The sequence below is a fragment of the Pelodiscus sinensis genome, chromosome 14, assembly GCF_049634645.1.
Source record: "Pelodiscus sinensis isolate JC-2024 chromosome 14, ASM4963464v1, whole genome shotgun sequence".
NCBI classification, from domain to species: Eukaryota; Metazoa; Chordata; order Testudines; family Trionychidae; genus Pelodiscus; species Pelodiscus sinensis.
Genome location: NC_134724.1, coordinates 41,190,530 through 41,203,718, shown reverse-complemented (window position 1 = coordinate 41,203,718; position 13,189 = coordinate 41,190,530). Strand labels below are relative to the sequence as shown.

The window sequence follows — 13,189 nt, the reverse complement described above, 5'->3', positions numbered from 1 at the left end:
AGCCACTTGTGACCCTCATGCCGCTGCAGGCTCTGAATTCCCCCACTCATAGTTAGGTAGCCTCTTCTCCTTCAATGCTCTTCAAGAGACAGGCTGGAGAGCAAACAGTCATCTCTGTGTATATGACATCCTGTTGAGTCACATTTAACGGCTGCAGTGTCTTATGTATGTAGTCCTGTTGCTGGGAAAAAGAAACACTTCTGGAGTGCTGATAGCTAATTAACTTCACAGTGCTTCTGTGGAAATGGGGAGGATTATTCCCATCTCATAGTGGGGAAAGCTGAAACACAGATTTAGTGACATAGGTAAGACTACCCGGCAAACGGGTGGCACAACCAGGGCTAAAATTTTGGAGTATCTGAATTGCAGACGTTGTCTGGCTAGCTAGACCATCCTGCTTTTCCACAGCATCATACAAATAGGAAAAGGATCCATGAGCTCAAGGGAAATTGTTTGGCAGAAATATCTTTGAGAATCCAACAACACATTAAAAGTGAAAGTCAGGCTCTTACCATGTAATCTCAGGCAACCTGCAGTCATAACTTCCTTAAGCCTATTACAGTTAGCCACTTGGCTTTTGAGAATCACAATGTGAAATTACTGGGGAATGGTTTTGTAATCCCAGATGAGTTATCCACCTTGAGTCTGCAGTATGTCATGTCTAGACTCCTGCAAGGGTATTGACCCAGGAATATCAAAAACAATCTGCAATGTGCTTAAGTTTTTATCACAGAGGATTTTCTTTCTTTTTATAGGACTAGAATCACAGTACTCATATAAAAAATTGTTCTTGGCCAGGTGCGGCAGTGATGAAATTACACTTGAGCTAAAAATGGGAGTTGGTGTCAAAGCAAGTCAGAAATTACTGTTGTAGGTGAATCTGGGTTTATGTAATGTGTATTCATGTTTTTTCCAACAGGAGGTTAGATTTCAAGTAAGTTCACATTTTAGACCCGTCGAGGATTCAGGAGAGATAATATGTTGAGCAAACTTTAAGCAGTTTTGTTTCCTCCTCCTGGCTGCGTTTCAGCAAATGAGGACAATAGGATGAACAAACGATGATTATATATTTTTAGCCTTTGGTTAGCTCTAATTATCAATTTGAGAAGAAGTGAAATGTAAATGATACCATAGTGGCAACAAATCCTGTTGAAAAATAAACATACAAAGTACGGTTATCCAGTGAGCATCACCCTTAGCGGATGGTGGTAACTTATTAAATGAGATTTTACATCCCCAATGCAAAGTTCTTCCCATTGCTGCATAATATTCAGATGAATGTTAAGGTTTTAATATTGATGAAACCAAAAACAAACCCAGACCCCAAGCACAAAACTTGAAGGCTGCGTCTAGACTAGCAAGTTTTTCCGCAAAAGCAGCTGCTTTTGTGGAAAAACTTGCCAGCTGTCTACACTGGCCGCTTGAGTTTCCGCAAGAACACTGATGATCTCATGTAAGAGATGCTGCTCCCGTTCGGGGGAAAAAGCCCTCTTGCGCAAATGCTTTTGCACAAGAGGGCCAGTGTAGACAACGCAGTATTGTTCTGCGCAAAAAAGCCCCGATGGCGAAAATGGTACTCGGGGCTTTCTTGTGCAAAACTGTGTCTAGATTGGCACGGATGCTTTTCCGCAAAATCTAGATGCTCTTTTCCGCAAATGCTTTTAATAGATGAGGTGCGCGCGTGCCGCGTGCACAGCTTCCTGGAGGATTTTTTCCCCAGTGATACCCATCAGGCCAGCAGGCCGCTCCCTGAGTGGCGCCGCTATAATGGAGCATAAGTATCCCTGCCAGCCCTTCCCCTCCTCAGTTCCTTCTTACCTTCCTCAATGAGGATGCCCCAGCTAAGCTGGCTTTGCCGCTGAATAAGACCGTGGCAAAGATCACGAACACGCTGTGGCAAGGGACCAGGTGATTGCCCACATAGCTCTCTCATGAGCCCTCTTTGACAGTCTGGGTCTCATTAGCAATGAGGAAAAGTCGAAACTGACCCCTACCCAGGTCATAGAGTTCGTGGGGGCTACCCTAGATGCAAGGGGGGGATGGGCGTATCTCCTGGCATCCAGGTTCCAGGCCATCAGGGGATTGGTAGCCAACCTGCGGCGCTGTCCGCTGACAATGGCCCGGACGTGTGTGAGACTTCTCGGGCACATGGCAGCCTGCACATCTGTTGTTCGGCATGCCAGGTTGAAACTCAGACCACTTCAGGCATGGCTGGCGGGGTTGTTCAGCCAGGCCAGGGCGGGGTGGGACCAGATCCTAACTGTACCCCAGCATGTTGTGGCCTCGCTAGACTGGTGGACATAGGAGAGCAAGGTTTGTGCAGAAGTCCCCTTTGGCACGGAGCTGCCGTCGGCTCAGTTAATTACTGATGCCTCTGACGACATTGGGGAGCGCACTTGCTCACGCACCGGATGCAAGGGCTGTGGGATCCCCAGGAGAGGTTGCTTCACATGAACATGTAGGAGCTGAGGGCGGTCAGGAGAGCCTGCAAGTTTTTCCGGGACCTACTCTCGGGGACCGTGGTCTCAGTACTGATGGACAACACAGCCGTGGTGTTCTATATAAACAAGCAATGAGGTGCCCACTTGTCCCAGCTGTGCAGGGAGGTCACCCTCCTTTGGGAGTTTTGCATAGCACATGACATCCGCTTGCAAGCGGCTTACTTGCCGGTGTGCGCAAATACGCTGGCAGACTCACTGAGCAGGTCCTTCAGAGCCCACAAGTGGTCCCTGAAGAACGAGGTGGTGGCCCAACTTTTCCATCAGTGGGGCTGTCCCCAGGTGAATCTGTTCGCCACCAAAGGGAACAGGAAGTACCCACAGAACTTCTTCCTCCTTGGCTTGGGAGCGGGCTCGAAGGGAGATGCACTAACCTCGCTGTGGCCTCGGGGGACGCTGTATACGTTCTCGCCATTCCCCCTGGTTCCCAAGGTGCTCACCAGGATCAGGCTGTTCTGGTATCCCATTCTGTAGGAGATGGTGAGGGACAGGCCGCTTCTCCTGCCACCGACCCGGGACCTCATCACGCAGGCCAGGGAAGGGGGCATCCTGTACCACCCGGATGTCCAGTCCCTCCACCTTACACCTTGGCTTGTCCATGGCTGAAGCCTCCCGAAAGGGTGTGCTCACAGGGGGTGCGGGAGGTTCTCCTGGGTAGTAGAAAACCAACTGCCAGGAGGGCCTATGCTGTTAAGTGGAAACGTTTCTCAGTCTGGGCTGTGGAGAAGGGGGGTTGCCCATCTAGGGCCCCTGTTCCTATGGTCATGGACTATTTGTTTGGTTTTCCCCATGTCAGGGCCCCTGTTCCTCAGTGGGACCTTAATTTGGTGCTGACCAAGCTCATGGGGTCTCCCTTTGAGCCATTGGGTGCCTGCCCCCTTAAGTATCTGAGCTTTAAGGTGGCATTTCTAGTAGCCATTACGTCAGCTCGGAGGGTATCGGAGCTCCGTGCCCTGACTGTGGAGCCTCCTTACTTAGTCTTTTCAAGAGAGAGGATGAGGTTGCGCCCCCACCCAGCATTTCTCTCTGAAGTGGTGTTGGCCTTTCACATGTCACAGGACATATACCTCCCAGTTTTCTTTCCCAAACCACCCCACTCCCCTAAGGAGCAGGTGTTACATTCCCTAGACATGAAGCGAGCCTTAGCATTCTATATAGATAAGATGAAACCATTTCGCAAGTCCTCACAGCTTTTTATTGCATATGCTGAGCGCATGAAAGGGCTTCCTGTGTCAGCTCAGAGGCTGTCAGTGTGGCTATCTTCCTAAATTAGGGAGTGTTACGCTTTGGTGCGTAGGGAACCACTGCGAGTATCAGCACACTCCACTAGGGCGCATGCATCCTTGGTAGCCTTTGGGGTGCAAGTCTCGATTCTTGAGATTTGTAGAGCAATCACGTGGTCCTCTGTTCATACATTCACAGAGCACTATGCGCTCACCCTGCAGGCCTGGGAGGATGCTGCACTGGGCACCGCTGTCCTGGATTCTGTTCTGTTAAAAAAACAAAACAAAACAAAAAAAAACCACGAGCGTTGGTACACGCTAGCCTGAAGGTTGGCTTATTATGATCATGGCTCTTGTGTGGTGAATGTTGTTGACTTTAGGTGTTGTCATTTTTCAGTTGTGTTATTAAAAGTTCTAGTTCTGGTCACAGGTGTGTGTGTGTGTGTCTCTCTCTCTCTTTCATGAGAGGCAGCTCCGTCCCCACCACCGGTGGTACAGCTTGGAAGTCATGTCATTTGAATGGACATGAGCAATCACTCGAAGAAGAAAGCAGGGTTACTTACCTGTAACTGTTGTTCTTTGAGATGTGTTGCTCATGTCCATTCGACTCCCTCCCTACCTCCCCTGCGTCGGAGTCTCCGGCAAGAAGGAACTGAGGAGGGGAATGGCCGGCAGGGATACTTATGCTCGGTTATAGCGGCGCCACTCCAGGGGGCGGCCTGCTGGGTACCATTGGGGAAAAAATGCTCCGGGAAGCTGTGCACGTGGCACGCGCACACCTCATTCGAATGGTCATGAGCAACACATCTCGAAGAACAACAGTTACAGGTAAGTAACCCTGTTTTTTGGCATTGTGTAGCTGCTGAAGATACAGACTTAATTCCAAACCTCTCTTCTTCAATGTTCTCTACTAATTTCTTCATCATTAATATGTGCAACAAATAGATCCTTACGCTTATAAAAGGGGCAGAGAGATTTCCCGCATGTCTGGGTAAAGCTTGTATGAGTAGATAAGCGTTCCAAAGTGATCTGAAGGCCAACACACTGGCTTTGTCAGAGAAAGGTTGTCACTGAACATGATGCCACCATGTTCTCCCCTGTCACATCAAGATTTTTAGAGTGCCACAGACTGTCTTGACTTGAGTATCACAGAAAAGTTTCCAAACTACCTGGGTCAGAAACAGCATCTTCCACTGCCCTAGTTCAATGCTTCCCAACGTTTTTGAGCATATGGACTCCTTTTCAAACTATTAAAACAATCCATTACTTAATAATCATTTCAAATGTATAATAGTTCATGTTATCTAAACAGAGATAGTAATATTGAGAGATAATACAGCATGTCAATGTTGAAATGTAACAACTTTGAGGTGCCATATATTTGTATTGAATAAAATGTTATTGGATCCACTGATCCATTTTCGCTAGCAGCCCAACTAAACCCTTCTCACCACGCTAATAGCTTTTGAATAGTTAGAGCAGGGTGACGAATTCAAAAAAGAGAAAAAAATTCTAGAAAGTGACTAACCCGTTTATAAGCTGACTCCAGCATATCAACGCAGCTTGCCAGCTTCAGACTGGGCTGAGGGACATCTATCTTTTCTCCCCCGCCTGTCTTTCCTGAACAGTTTATATCCTTCCACAACAGAGCTCCAATAATGTGAATCATCCCACCAAGTCTCCATTATTCCAATAAAATACAATCACTCTTCATGCCATTGGTTTTCTATATAGATGTGTCAAAAACCAGGCTTATATAACTAAGTCCCAAAATTATGCTGAAAACACTCTTGGTTATTGCTTGATACTGTAAGTCAGGGATTTTCAAACTCTGGGTCAAAGCTTGTAAGGACAAGCTACTACCTGGCTGCGAGATGCTTTGTTTACTTGTGCCTCTGCAGGTATGGATGATCACAGCTCTAGTTGGCTGCGGATTGCCATTCCTGGCCAATGGGAGTTTCGGGAAGCAGTGTGGACCAGGACACTGTGGAGGACCTAGCACAATGGGGGCATATTGACTGGGACGTTTGCATGCTATTGTAATATTAATACATGTTTATAAGAATATCTGTGCAATTTGTCCATTCCAGCTAAATTCTTTGAATACAAGGGAATTCTGTATGTTGAAGAGGTCTTTTGTATTTACTTAAATTCCATAGCTTTCTCTTCAATATTAAGCAAACAGTCTGTAGGGCACAGGATGGCTTCTCTTATTTGACTCTGTTTAGTTGAATATTCTTGTTGCTTCACCATAGGCCTGATCTACACTTGAGAGTTGTACAGGATACCACCGACTTCCGGACGCCTGAGTTACGACCCCCCACACTTACAACCATTTTGCAAGTGTGAAAAGGGCTGAAAGCCCCCAATTTACATCCTCAGCCCACATTTACGACAGCTCATGGCGCCTATCGTAAATGAGGGTTCGAGTGACGACACCCCGACCTGTAATGCTTCTCTGGGGAACCAATTGCGTCGCAAGTTGGGGGCTACCTGTACTGGTGTAACTAGTTAGGAATGAGATTTTTTTTTTACCGTTATAATGTTAATGCAGATGTAGTTGGGTTAGCATAAAACTACCTTGTACTGTTAGTTTATTTTCCTTCCCATACAGGAAGAGCTGTATAGGTTTGTGATGTTAGATAGTGTGTAATTGCATAATCACGGAATTGCATGAAATTTTAGCAGTTACACGATTATTTGATAGTCCCTGGGAGCGGGGCTGGCAGCCAGTGTGCTCCTAGCCCCACTCTCGGGGAGCCCCTTGCCATTCAATGTTGCTGCCTCTATATCAGAGGTAACAGCACGGGGTGGTAGGTGTGAGCTGGTCTGCGAGGGATGCAGCAGCGCAGGGCAGCAGCAGCCCTTGTCCCTGAGGGGTCTGAGATCCCAATGGACAGAGGCTGCTCCATGGGATGCCGGAGCAGCCTATGTCTGGGGGGAGCTCAGAGTCCCTGCAGACAAGGGCTGCTGCTGCGGAGATGCCTGTCCTCCTCTCTCGCATTGGTGCTTCTGATAGAGGCAGCAGCATGGGAGGGGGGAAGGTGCAAATGAAGCCGGGATTTAAATACCTTGTGCTTCATTTGCATAATGGCAGCCTCTGCTTTTTTCGAAACGGGAGAATAGGATCTTTCGAAACGGGGCATTTCTGTCAAAAATGCCCCGTCTAAACTGCTGGGTATTTTGGAAAAGCCCCATTTTGGAAGAAAGCGGCGGCTGCCATTATGCAAAAGAAGCGCGGGATATTTAAATCCCAGCTTCATTTGCACTTTCGATGTGTCTAATTTACATCTCTCTGCTGAAAGAGGGGTGTAGTTTAGACACAGCCGATGAGCCCTTAGTGACTTGGTTTTGTCCTATGCAGATGATAATGAAATCTGTATGTTAAGCTTGTTTTTGTTAAAATTAGAAACAGAGGTTATTAAGTTAATTATTTTAGTTTTTTTTAAAGAAATTAATAATGAGCATAACTTTTAAGGCTTTGTTTTATTTGTTTGAAACCAGAATATCCATCAGTTGGTCCTGAGCTGCACTTATGTCTTTTCGAACATCAGCTTTTTAATGTCAGTCTGCATGTGTGGTGTTGAGATTTTCATTCTCTTAAAATTGTATCTGGGCTGCTCTGTTCTTATTGGCATTGCAAATTCCTGGCTCCTTGGAGAAAAAGGAAACATACTTTTCTGAGTTACTTCCTTCCTAGTGTGCTGCAATTAGGCACTTGAAGATTACTGTGAATAAGAAAGTATCTTGGATTGTGAATAAGAAAGTAATTTGTTTATTTCCTGATGTTACAGATCTGATGACTGGAAGTATTCCCTATGGTCAAGCAACGTTTTCGGCCATTCTTGGTTTTTTTCATTAAATGAATTTAAATTTTGAGGTAAGATTTCTCTTTTACTTCCTTGAAAATGTGGATGGCTAATGGTTGTGTAACTTCAGTGGGAGCACGGTGATTTAAAACATGCTCTAATACTTCTAAAAAAATCTTTTCAATGTATCTTGTGTCTATAGACTTTAATCAGCATAGAACTTTCTTTAGAAACATGATTGAACTTCTTAAAGTTCTGGATATGTTTATAAAAGAGAAATCAAGCTGCAGAGTAAGTGCAGTGCATGAGCGCTGAGGGCTTCAAATAATCATTAAGTAGGCACTCATTAGTGAAGACTGCAAGTTACTCCCTATTTTTAACCGCCTCCAAGAAGCACATAGTGGTATTAGCATCGAGCAAATGGGTTCTCTAAGCTGTGAGTTGAAGCATGCGATCTTTACTTGGCATGGGAATAAATAAGCCCAAGCGGAGTCCATATTAGCAGACTTTGGAAGAAAAGAGAGAAAAAGAATAGGGAAAATAATTAGCAGACAAATTTCCTAACATGGAAAAGATGGTTTGAATGCAGAGATTTTTTTAGGCCTTTTGTGCGCTAGTGACTGTTTCTCTTAATCCTGCTTAGAACAATCTTTTTTTTTTTTTAATGGCAGCCATATGTGTAAGATGACATGTTACTACCCTGAAAGGAAACACATGATTGCAGCTGCACCTGTCACTTCATCTCACTTGTTAACTCTCTGAAGTGGCTAGGGAGTTTGGGAGTTGAAATAAGCTTGATTTTTGCTGGGAGGGGACATGGGTATGTGGACATCCTGCTTTGAATCCCACAGTTTGTGCTAATCGTGTGCGCCTGGTGTTCTGTGTTGAGGAATAAGATGAGAATTTTAGTCATTAAATAAAGAAAGAGCCACCACAGGCTCTTACCATGTTTTTCCTTGGCACCCTTGAATTTTTTGCTTCCTCACATGTAGACGATACTTACATTTTTATTGGGGATGGGGAACCTATGGGCCTGAGCCTTGTGAGCTGGATCAAGGCAAGTCATGGGCCAGATGTGGTATGTGGGCTCTGCCTGGCAACAGGGAAAGAACAGCTCTGCATGCTGCCTTCCTTCCCTTTCTCTCCTCTCCCCACCTGTGGGAAGGCAGTACAGGGAAGCTGTGTCCCTGTGCTCACTTGCAGGCTCTATCCCTGTCACTCCCACTAACCGGGAGACACTGTTGATGGGAGTGGTGTGGGCTGGTGCCTGCAGGTGCAGAGTGGCGCAAAGTCACTTGTGCCTCCCCCGCCCTCAGGACCTGTGCTAGGTAGGTGTCCCAAACTCATGCCCTTTCCCTCCCACCCAGACTACACCCCCATCACCAGCAGACTCCTGCACCCTACCTTCCGCCCAGACCCTGCACCTCACCCACAGCCCTCTCCCCAGCAGCCCCCTCCTTCCCCACACAGAGTAGGGCTGGAAACCAAGGGGAATGAGTATCTCTTTTTTCTCCTCACTTAGGCTATGTCTGCACTTCATTCCTCCTTCGAGAGAGGAATGCAAATGCAGCTGAGTGAAATTGCAATTGAAGCCCGGATTTGAATTTCCCGTGCTTCATTTGCATAATAGCGTCCGGGTGCTTTTTTGAAATACTCTATTTCGAAAGAAAAAACGCAGTCTAGATTGGTCATTTCAGGAAAAAAAAAACCCTTCTTTCGAAACAACCCTTAAACCTCATTTTTTAAGAAGTAAGGGTTATTTCGAAAGAGGGTTTTTTTTAAATAACCCCGTCTAGACTGTGTTTTTTCTTTCAAAATAGGGTATTTCGAAAAAGCGCCGGACACGATTATGCAAATGAAGCACAGGAAATTCAAATCTGCGCTTCATTTGCAATTTTGCTCAGATGGATTTGCGTTTCTCTTTCGAAGGAGGAATGCAGTGTAGACATACCCTTAGGCTATGTCTACTTAGCAGCATTATTTTAGAATGTCAGTTATTCCAGAATTACATAGTGCGCGTCTACACAGCAAGCCCGTTATTTCGATGACTTACTCCAACTCCTGTAACCCTCATTATATGAGGAGTAAGGGAAGTCGGGGGAAGGCTGCTCTATTTCGAAATAGCGGCTGTGTAGACAGCGCCAAAATAAGCTATTTCGACTTAAGCTATGCAATTAGGCTAGCTCAAGTTTATTTTGAGTTTAGTCCTGCTATGCAGATTTGCCCTTAGGGGCCAGGTCAATGAGGGTTTTTATCTGTCTGTTTTTGTTTCTCACTTGTGTGTAGTCTGTGACTGATTTTTCTAGGAATAAGTGGCCCCCGACCTAAAAAGATTTTCTACTCCTGTTGCAGATTGTAAGCTCAAGGTAGGGCCCTGGGCTGCTTGTTTCGTGAAGTTTCTGATACAGCCGTTCCCTGAGTTGCGAACGGTTGAGTTACGACCGTTTGCACTTACAACCAAAACTCCCATGGAGCGGTTATAAAGGCGGTCCCCGAGTTACGAACGCAACCTGCGCTTACGAACAGCACGGTCACGTGTAACTCAATGGGGTCCGAGTTACGAACGGATCGAGTTACGGCCAAGTGTTTGGTCCGTAACTCATTCGTATCTTGGAGAGAGGCTGTACTTGTGTATAAACCACTCTTTTCAGTAATTACACTATTTTTGATTCGCTTTCAATGACGAATGTTGGTCATCACTTACAAATGTGTACCTGGTAGAGGAGTGTCCATGACTACCTGGATTCTGTGAGTTTAATGGTATATCACAATGTTAAATGGCTGCAGAGGCATGTTGGGACTGAAGTCTTCAATTGATAAAAATACTTGTATATGCTCATGCTACTTGCTACCCGAATAGTGCCAATATATCACTTTTCCTGGTCAGCCTGGAAAGTTTTGCAGTGCTGGATAGACACTGTGCTTGTGATGCCACCCTACTCCAGAAAGGAAGAGGATAAATGCGCACAATTGTTGAAAAAGACTCCAAAACAGCAGTAGCACTACAGTTGACTTGATTAACCCAGTAGCTATAACAACACAGTAATGGGGCACTTTCAGAAGGCCCTTAATTGAGCATACATTGTCATGCTTGGAGCCATAGCCTAGATATGTTAACAATTTTTGTTTTCTCCTGCTACCTATCACTGTAGTATCTGAGTACCTTCTATGCAAAAATATAGCAGTAGCCAAGTCTCTGGTGGATGAGAAACTTCTCCCATGGATAAAAGGCATTTTAAAAAAATATTGCAGTAACTTTATTCAGTGTTGATTGAGTGTTTTTTGATTGGTTGGTTGGGTTTGGAGTGGAAAAGGAGAGAAAAGGAGAGAGAGAAGTCCATCTGGAAAAGGAAGGCATTGCAGTGTTTCCTGAACATTTTCAGTCCTCGGATTCCTTTGACCACATGTATCCACTAATTTTCCAAGTTTTCATGTATATCATTCTGGGCTTTTTCCAGCAGAGTGCAACTGTGTCTGTGGTGCATAGATGGCAATTTGGTCTTGAATGCAGCTGGGATTTGACTTATTAATTGCCACTCATGATTTTATATACTTCTATCATATTCCCCCTTAGTCTCCTCTTTTCTAAACTGAAAAGTCCCAGTCGCTTTAGCCTCTTTTCATATGGGACCCGTTCCAAACCCCTAATCAGTTCTTGTAACACTTCTGTCTATCTGAGCTGTACAAACCCACAGGAGAGCCAAGCTGGTTTCCAGCTATACATTTCTCAGTTTTCAGAGAGGGTCTGGGTCTTCTCCTTAGCTGGCATCTGGTCTGCCAGCATCAAAGGAGGATGTTTCATTAAGAAAAATAAAACTGAGCATGCTCTGAAGGCCATTGAACCAAAAGACTCAAAATTACACTGGGAAAATCAGAACGGGGACCTCTGACTGAACTTGAAAAGTGTGATTAGGGAGCCGGAGAACATGACTTATGAAGAGAGACTGAGCGATTTGGGCTTGTTTAGAGTACAGAAGAGAAGAGTGAGGGGGGATTTGATAGCAGCCTTTAACTACCTGAAGGGAGGTCCCAGCGAGGATGGAGAGAGGCTGTTCTCAGTAGTGACAGGTGGCAGAACAAGGAACAATGGTCTCAAGCTGCAGTAGGGGGAGGTCTACATTGGATATTAGGAAAAAAACTATTTCACTAGTAGGGTGGTGAAGTACTGGAATGGGTTACCTAGGGAGATGGTGGAGTCTCCACCCCTAAAGGTTTTTAAGTCCTGGCTTGACAAAGCCCTGGCCAGGATTATTTTGTTAGGATTGGTCCTACTTTTAGCAGGGGGTTGGACTCTATGACTTCCTTTCCAACTCTCTGATTCTGTGATTGATAGTTTGTACGGACTGAGCTCCTGGAGTTGCTTGTACTGCCACATATTCAATGCTATATATTCCTAACCCTTTCTTTTATTTAAAACACTTGCTCTTGCTTTTGCTGATGCACACTGACATACAAAATTGATGAGCCTGACATGGTTTTGCAGAACAAGAATGCAAATTACTTTGTAAATCAAACAGAATAGGGATACTGAAGTAGCTAGTGCTTATTACCCAGAGCAGAAAAGGTACCATAAAGTTGAACTATAGATGAAGTGTTCAACTACTGAGTTAAGACTCAGGTGTCTTGTGAATGTTTATCTGTACACCTCCAGCCATTGTTTAATTCATTATTAGTAGCTAGTATTTCAAATGGCTACTGAAAAACGGAGGAAATATGAGTAACTCAGACGAACATAAAGCCAATACCAACTGGTCTAAAGTATCCTTATTGTCTGTGCTGAGGCTTCTGGAAAGTATCCTTAGAACAGTTCATAAATAGTTGAGGACCATTTTCTGGTTTGGTTTTTCTACTGCAGTGGTACTCTAACTTTTTGGCTCATGGACCACCTGGCTCAAGGTAAACCTTTCCACGGACCACCAGTTGCTAATGAAAACTCACTGTTAATTACATAATTATGCCTGAGCCATTTTGCTAGTGCTGCAGCTAGGGAGAATGGTTTAATTTAAATTATTAAACAGGCTAAGTGTTTCAAATTTCTCATGTTGCTTTATCAAACTTCATTTTAAATCAAGTAAAATATTAATTGATGTCCCACACAAAAGGTTTCAATGTTTTCTTTATTTATGGCAGCTACGAGGAACTGTTTTTGGATTGGGGGATCACTGACCCTCAGAAAAATCAGTTGGGGACCACACAAGTGAGAAGCAAAAAAAACTCCTCCAAAAACCTTCAACCCTCACTGATGTGGCCCCCTAACTGAGACACCTCACTTCTCTGGTGCTCCAGCCCCACGGGGTGAGTGGAAGTGACAGGGAAGACTGAGGTTCAGGGCTTCCCATAGGCCAGATTTACTTTTCTGGGGTTTTGGAGTTAGTGGATTGTATTGATCCCCTTAGGCTCTGGGGTGGGGACAAAAATGAGGGGTTCAGTGTGTGGGACAGGGCTGACAGTGAATGGGATAGGGATGGGGTGTGGGATTTGAGAGGGAGGTAGGGTGCAGAAGGAAAGAGATTGTGAGGTAAGGTGCAGAGGCAGACTGGCAGTAGGATGTCTTCCCAGCGGGAGGGAGCAGGAGCAAGGGAGGATGCTGTGTGTGGCCAGGAGGGAGGTGTAAGGAGCAATTGTGGATGGCGGGGCATGGTGGGGGTGGGTGTCTGGC

The 13,189-nt window shown here is 45.3% G+C and overlaps 1 protein-coding gene across 9 annotated transcripts in view; it reads left to right on the top strand.

Annotated features, from left to right (window-relative positions):
• The window catches only part of TLN2 (talin 2), a 368,094-nt gene that overhangs the window by 134,194 nt on the left and 220,711 nt on the right, over positions 1-13,189 (top strand). For 7 of the 9 annotated variants that reach the window (XM_006127334.4, XM_075897672.1, XM_075897671.1 and 4 more), the window contains one exon: positions 7,516-7,601. The exons of the other annotated variants lie outside the window; for them this stretch is intronic. The gene's annotated coding sequence lies outside the window, so the exon portion shown is untranslated. The remainder of the gene's footprint in view (positions 1-7,515; positions 7,602-13,189) is intronic. 9 annotated transcript variants of the gene reach the window in all.